The sequence below is a fragment of the Schistocerca cancellata genome, chromosome 1 (genome assembly GCF_023864275.1).
Source record: "Schistocerca cancellata isolate TAMUIC-IGC-003103 chromosome 1, iqSchCanc2.1, whole genome shotgun sequence".
In the NCBI taxonomy this organism is placed as follows: domain Eukaryota; kingdom Metazoa; phylum Arthropoda; class Insecta; order Orthoptera; family Acrididae; genus Schistocerca; species Schistocerca cancellata.
In genome coordinates, this window is record NC_064626.1 from 1,179,166,244 (window position 1) to 1,179,173,790 (window position 7,547).

Here is a 7,547-nt window from a genome sequence, read left to right on the forward strand (position 1 = left end):
TTCCTGTGCAGTCGGCTTTTTATGTTCTCCTTGCTTCGTTCGTCATGGATTATTTTACTTCCAGGGTAGACCGGCCGGTGCGGCCGAGCGGTTCTAGGCGCTACAGTCTGGAACCGCGCGACCGCTACGGTCGCAGGTTCGAATCCTGCCTCGGGCATGGATGTGCGTGATGTCCTTAGGCTAGTTAGGTTTAAGTAGTTTAAGTTCTAGGGGACTGATGACCTCAGAAGTTAAGTCCCATAGTACTCAGAGCCATCGAACTAACTTCCAGGGTAGGTGAATTCCTCAACTTCATCTACTTCGTAATCCCCAATTCTCATGTTGAATTTCTCGCTGTTTTCATTTCTGTTGCTTTTAAATACTTTCGTCTGTCTTCGGTTTACTCTTGAGTCCGTATTCTGCACTCATTAGACTGTTCATTACAATCAGCACATACTGTTATTCTTCATCACTTTCACTGAGGATAGCAATGTCATTAGCGAATCATGTAACTGATATCTTTTCAGCCCTCAGTTTTAATCCCACTCTTGCAGCTTACTTTTGTGTGTGCGCGTATGTTTGACGAGAAGGTTGAACAGCAGGGTGCTAAAGACTACATATCTCTTTTACACACTTTTTAATCCAAGCACTTCTTTTTTACCTGCAATTTTTTTTTGTTCGGTGTTGGGTCTTCTGTGTAACGTATATTTATCAGCCTTTCCCTGTAGCTTGCGTCTATTTTTTTCAGAATTTCGAAACTCTCACACCAGTTTCCTTTGTCGAACGCTTCTTTTAGGTCTTACAAAGAATCAAAATGTTCCAGTATCTCTTTACGTGTCTAACGCATGCCCCAACCATAACGGCTATTCAGTGCCAAGTACACAGGTACTAAATAGAAACATTTACAGTTTAAATACGCTTGTGCTAACCAGGACAATATTTTATTCTGAAGTCTGTGGTGGATCGCAATCACTTATTCGTCTCTTGAGTAACGGAACACTAATGTTTCTGTTACATATACTTTCACCAGTGTAAATTTTCGCTGTACTCTTATATTTGGAGATGACAACAATATTTTCAACCACGACTTCAACTACACTCCTGGAAATTGAAATAAGAACACCGTGAATTCATTGTCCCAGGAAGGGGAAACTTTATTGACACATTCCTGGGGTCAGATACATCACATGATCACACTGACAGAACCACAGGCACATAGACACAGGCAACAGAGCATGCACAATGTCGGCACTAGTACAGTGTATATCCACCTTTCGCAGCAATGCAGGCTGCTATTCTCCCATGGAGACGATCGTAGAGATGCTGGATGTAGTCCTGTGGAACGGCTTGCCATGCCATTTCCACCTGGCGCCTCAGTTGGACCAGCGTTCGTGCTGGACGTGCAGACCGCGTGAGACGACGCTTCATCCAGTCCCAAACATGCTCAATGGGGGACAGATCCGGAGATCTTGCTGGCCAGGGTAGTTGACTTACACCTTCTAGAGCACGTTGGGTGGCACGGGATACATGCGGACGTGCATTGTCCTGTTGGAACAGCAAGTTCCCTTGCCGGTCTAGGAATGGTAGAACGATGGGTTCGATGACGGTTTGGATGTACCGTGCACTATTCAGTGTCCCCTCGACTATCACCAGTGGTGTACGGCCAGTGTAGGAGATCGCTCCCCACACCATGATGCCGGGTGTTGGCCCTGTGTGCCTCGGTCGTATGCAGTCCTGATTGTGGCGCTCACCTGCACGGCGCCAAACACGCATACGACCATCATTGGCACCAAGGCAGAAGCGACTCTCATCGCTGAAGACGACACGTCTCCATTCGTCCCTCCATTCACGCCTGTCGCGACACCACTGGAGGCGGGCTGCACGATGTTGGGGCGTGAGCGGAAGACGGCCTAACGGTGTGCGGGACCGTAGCCCAGCTTCATGGAGACGGTTGCGAATGGTCCTCGCCGATACCCCAGGAGCAACAGTGTCCCTAATTTGCTGGGAAGTGGCGGTGAGGTCCCCTACGGCACTGCGTAGGATCCTACGGTCTTGGCGTGCATCGGTGCGGCGCTGCGGTCCGGTCCCAGGTCGACGGGCACGTGCACCTTCCGCCGACCACTGGCGACAACATCGATGTACTGTGGAGACCTCACGCCCCACGTGTTGAGCAATTCGGCGGTACGTCCACCCGGCCTCCCGCATGCCCACTATACGCCCTCGCTCAAAGTCCGTCAACTGCACATACGGTTCACGTCCACGCTGTCGCGGCATGCTACCAGTGTTAAAGACTGCGATGGAGCTCCGTATGCCACGGCAAACTGGCTGACACTGACGGCGGCGGTGCACAAATGCTGCGCAGCTAGCGCCATTCGACGGCCAACACCGCGGTTCCTGGTGTGTCCGCTGTGCCGTGCGTGTGATCATTGCTTGTACAGCCCTCTCGCAGTGTCCGGAGCAAGTATGGTGGGTCTGACACACCGGTGTCAATGTGTTCTTTTTTCCATTTCCAGGAGTGTATATTTTTCGGCAATGGCTCATATCTTAATACGTCACCCAACCATTTATACTCGCCCAATTCGTGTAATGTTGAACAATCTCCTTTAACAGCATTATTCAACGACTTGCTTCATTTCTGCCCTCCCTGTTGTCCACATTTTATATCAGTACAGAGCTGTATTCCAGATAGAGGTTTCGTGAATATTTTTGTGGCCTCTAGACTTAAATTTCTGGATGATAGCAGCTGTTTATTTTTATAGAAACCACTTTTGCTTTGTGCAATTTTTGCTCTTACATCTTTCTTGCATTTCCTACTGCATATATTCAGTTTTTGTTTACATAGCCATCTTCGGCGGCAGCTGTTAAGTATAAATTATTATGGGTTTTTCTGTTTTAAGCTTACAGTTATAGTGTATTTTTCACCACATACTTTTCGTTTCTGTTTATAAAGCACCTTCTCTGGTCGTTCTGGAGATAAGGTATACAAAATACTTCTCTACATTTTGGCATTTATAGAGGACGGTCCGAAAAGTTCGTAAGGGCGTCGAAAAGAAAGTGGTGCTGAAAAATATTTGCTCCAGAAACATTGGATACGTTACATCGTTTCCGAGTAATACGGCAACGAAATTAGCCAGTCAGGACGTTGAGCGCGCAAATTCAAGCAGCTTTCCAGTACAGTGTCGCTAAATAGGTTCCTCGTTTGGTTCCCTCAAACAGAACAAATTTAGCTTTCGCTCATCTAGTTTAAATTTATCACATACGACAAAAAGCACATTTTAACTGGTAATGATCATTTGAACAAGTGGTAACTCGCAGACCCACAGATATCTGTGCATTGCCGCATTTTTGCGCGTGCAACTGCTCGAATTCGCGCGCGAGGACCTGATACGCTAATTTCACGCTAAATAACTCGAAAACGGCGCAACGGATCAATTTTTTTTATAAACTGTTATTTTTCAGCACCAGCTCGTCTGCAACACCTTTACAAGCTTTTAACATTGTTTCCGACCTCCCTGTAGATCAAAAACAGTATTTATTTATTAAATTGGCGCACATTTTACTGACGGTGAGTCAAATTAGACGTTTTATAATATATATATTTTTTTGTAAATAAAATGAAGTGAAGCTAATAGATATTTATATTCCTTCAAACGTTTCCCTTTATATGAACATTCTCATGTCACCGATTTCTCGTGTTAATAACTCCGAGTGTTGGTTCACAACATTATTTCATAGTCAATGTATTGTGTTACATGACAAGCGGTTTTAATTATATTTCCTGCCAGACTTGTTATTATTTGCTACCGTTCATCAAACTATCCGCTTAAAAGGCTTTGTGATTGCTGGAACCATTAGCTGTAGTGTGCGAAAAAGGTGCAGTTTCCAGTTAGGCTTTATCGATCGATCATCGCAATGGGGTCGAAAGAGCGGCGCTGCTTCAAGCTTCGACTGTCCTCTCGATACTGCATCGCAGACAGAATCTCTATGCAGATTCCGGTGGCAGCGCGTAATTGCGTAACCCTTCGACTGACGCGGCAAATGGTATAATTACTGTTTCCACGTCCCTACAATGTACGCGTTAAATCAAATATTAATTAAGCTTTCCAGAGCTGGGCGCATCGAAAGTGAGTTTTGCGAGCGCGGCGAGTGACAAATTCGCCGCCTAATCCTCGTGTCAGCGACAGAGCAGTCCCAGGTGACTGGAAGAGGGAGGAGTAGGGGGGGGGGAGGCAATCAAAGAAATGAAAATAACAATTGTAAGGTGACCAAATAGCTGTGACAGAGTTCATAACGAGTGTTCCACTTTCCCCTGCGGAAGTTAGTCGTTCAAGAGTTCTTTCGTTCACGTGTTCATCCGTTCATTGAGCGTGAGCCGTAGATCCAGTCAACAAGGAGAAATATCAGGGGTGCGAAACGAGTCAAGGTATCCAACGACAAAAAGAGAGTTTCTCTTAAGCTACGTCTGCATTGATCATCGTCCACACTAATTGTAGCCGCATGTACTACCACACTGTTGTTGTTGTGGTCTTCAAACCGAAGACTAGTTAGATGCAGTTCTCCATGTGACTCTATTCCGTGCGAGCCAGTTAATCTCCGGGTAACTACTGCAACCTACATATTTCTGATTCTGCTTACTGTATTCATCGCTTGGTCTCCCTCTATGACTTTTACACCCACCATTTTCTCCTATACTGAGGCGTCCCCTTGAGGTCTCACAATGTGTCCTGCCAACCGATCGGTTGCCACAAATTTCTCCTCTCCCCATTTCTGTTCACTGCCTCCACATTAGTTACGTGATCGACCCACCTAAACTTCAGCATTCTTCTGTAGCACCACATTTCAAAAGCTCCTGTTCTGTTCTTGTCTAAACTGTTCATCGCCCATGTTTCACTTCCATACGCGGCTACAGTCCATACAAATGCTTCCAGGAAAGACTCCCCAACACTTAAATCTACATCCGATGTTAACAAATTTCTTCAATTTCTCTTCTTCAGAAACACTTTCATTCCGATTGCCAGCATACATTGTACGTCCTCTCATTTTAGCCGTCAACAGTTGTTTTGCTACCCAAATACCAAAACTCATCTACTACGTTGAGTGTCTCGTTCCTTACCCAATTTCCTCAACATCACCTGATTCAATTAGACTTCCTTCCATTAGCCTAGTTTTGCTTCATGTTCTATGCTCAAGACTCTGTACATTCCTTTCAACTGCTCTTCCAAGTCCTTTGCTGTCTCTGACACAATTACAATGTCTAGAATGAAATTTTCACTCTACAGCGGAGTGTGCGCTGATATGAAACTTCCTGGCAGATTAAAACTGTGTGCCGGACCGAGACTCGAACCCGGGACCTTTTCCTTTCGCGGGCAAGTGCTCTACCAACTGAGCTATCCAAGCACGACTCACACTCCGTCCTCACAGCTTTACTTCTGCCAGTACCTCGTCTCCTACCTTCCAAACTTTACAGAAGCTCTCCTGCGAACCTTGCACACAGTTTTAATCTGCCAGGAAGTTTCATATCAGCGCACACTCCGCTGTAGAGTGAAAATTTCATTCTAGAAACATCCCCCAGGCTGTGGCTAAGCCATGTCTCCGCAATATCCTTTCTTTCAGGAGTGCTAGTTCTGCAAGGTTCGCAGGAGAGCTTCTGTAAAGTTTGGAAGGTAGGAGACGAGGTACTGGTAGAAGTAAAGCTGTGAGGACGGGGAATGAGTCGTGCTTGGATAGCTCATTTAGTAGAGCACTTGCCCGCGAAAGGCAAAGGTCCCGAGTTCGAGTCTCGGTTCGGCACACAGTTTTAATCTGCCAGGAAGTTTCAATTACAATGTCATCGGCAAACCTCAAAGTTTTTATTTCTTCTCCTTGAACTTTAAATCCTACTCCAATTTTTTTTTTTGTTTGTTTCCTTTACTGCTTGCTTATTGTACAGATTGAATAACATCGGGGATAGGCTACAACCATGTCTCACTCTCCCCTATCAACCACTGCTTCCCTTTCGTGCCCCTCGAGTCTTACAACTACCGTCTGGTTTTTATACGAGTTGTAAGCAACCTTTCGCACCCTGTATTCTGTTACTGCTAACTTCAGAATTTCAAATGTAGTACTCCCGTCAACATTGTCAAAAGCTTACTCTACGTCTACAAAAGAGGTAAACGTACGATTGCTTTTCCTCAACCTATCTTCTAAGACAGGTCGGAGCGTCAGTACTGCCTCTTTACGTTCCCATCTTCCTGAAGAAAACTATTAATCGTGATGTCCCCATGTAATTTCTGTAATTTTTTTGTTGTAATTTTGGACTACAATGAGTTTAGAACATGCTGCAATATGCAAAGACATCCTGCTTTATTGAATAAGAGATGGTTTATTTCACCACAACAGCGCAGCGAAATATTTTTTCCAAAGTATCACTGGGTCTACATTCCGCAACGACCGATACTTTCACACTCCAGCACTAATGTTTTCGTAATTTTTAGATGTCTGAATAGTTCGCATTTTCAGTTTTTTTCTAACATAAATGGTATTCAGTTTGAACATATCCTAAAATTTTGGTGGATCACCGCAATTTTTTTACATGTAGTTATTTTAGTCTTATTTAGTCCCAGAACAATGCATTGTCCACAGACATACACATTTCATACATAAAATCTAAACTCAGGACTGGAAGGATAGAAAGTTGCCGACTGCTCGGTGATATTAAGGAGCTGTTATCTGTCTCCTATTGTTATCTTAATATTTATGTAAATACATTGGTATTTTTTAAATAAAATATGTATCATTTCTTGCGGTGTATCTTCTTCCTCGTATTTTGCTACTGTTGATAATTTATCTTCTGTTTGTCATCCAGCCAAACAACGTAGATGTGTATGGGTCGACGAAATCGGTACGCGTCGTGCGTGCAGTGCAAGAAGTTTGATGCTGTTAAGAGGGGACGCGAAACTAGGACTGAACAGTGCAATCAGTCCTCTGTCGCGGAAAGAGAAAAGCAAAGCAGTTAGCTATTCGATGCTCGTTCACTGCATAGCTCAGTTGAAACTAAAACTTCGTTCAGAAATTTTCTTTCGCTAAAGCTTAGAACATTTCAGACACTTGGGGGTTTTGATTAGGAGCATGCTCTTAACTACATCAGCTTTAAGCTCTGGTATAATACGGCCCTGTGTGTTCTTATGGATTGACGACAATGATTTATTGCACGTCGTAGGCGGTTACACTGCGAAAACTGTAAAGTGCCTCAGCACTCGAACTTGAAATTGACCTTTGTGTATATTTTCTGCTGGATCAATGATATCGAAGAAGAGAACTTCATTTATATCTAAACATGTTTAACCAATCAAGGTCTTATCGAACGTAGTTTCCAGCCCTCGTCTCACGCTTATTCTAATAAATTTATCCGTTCTTGTTTAAGCTCACCTGCTGTCGGAGCGAAAACAACTGTATTACCCACAAGTCAGAAGTAGTGTAGATGACACCTTTCAGTGTACATTTCTTCTGCATCCTAGCTCAGATGTTTGAACACCTCACCCATGACCGTGGAGACATCTCCTTAATTTGGTCCCACGGAACAATAAATA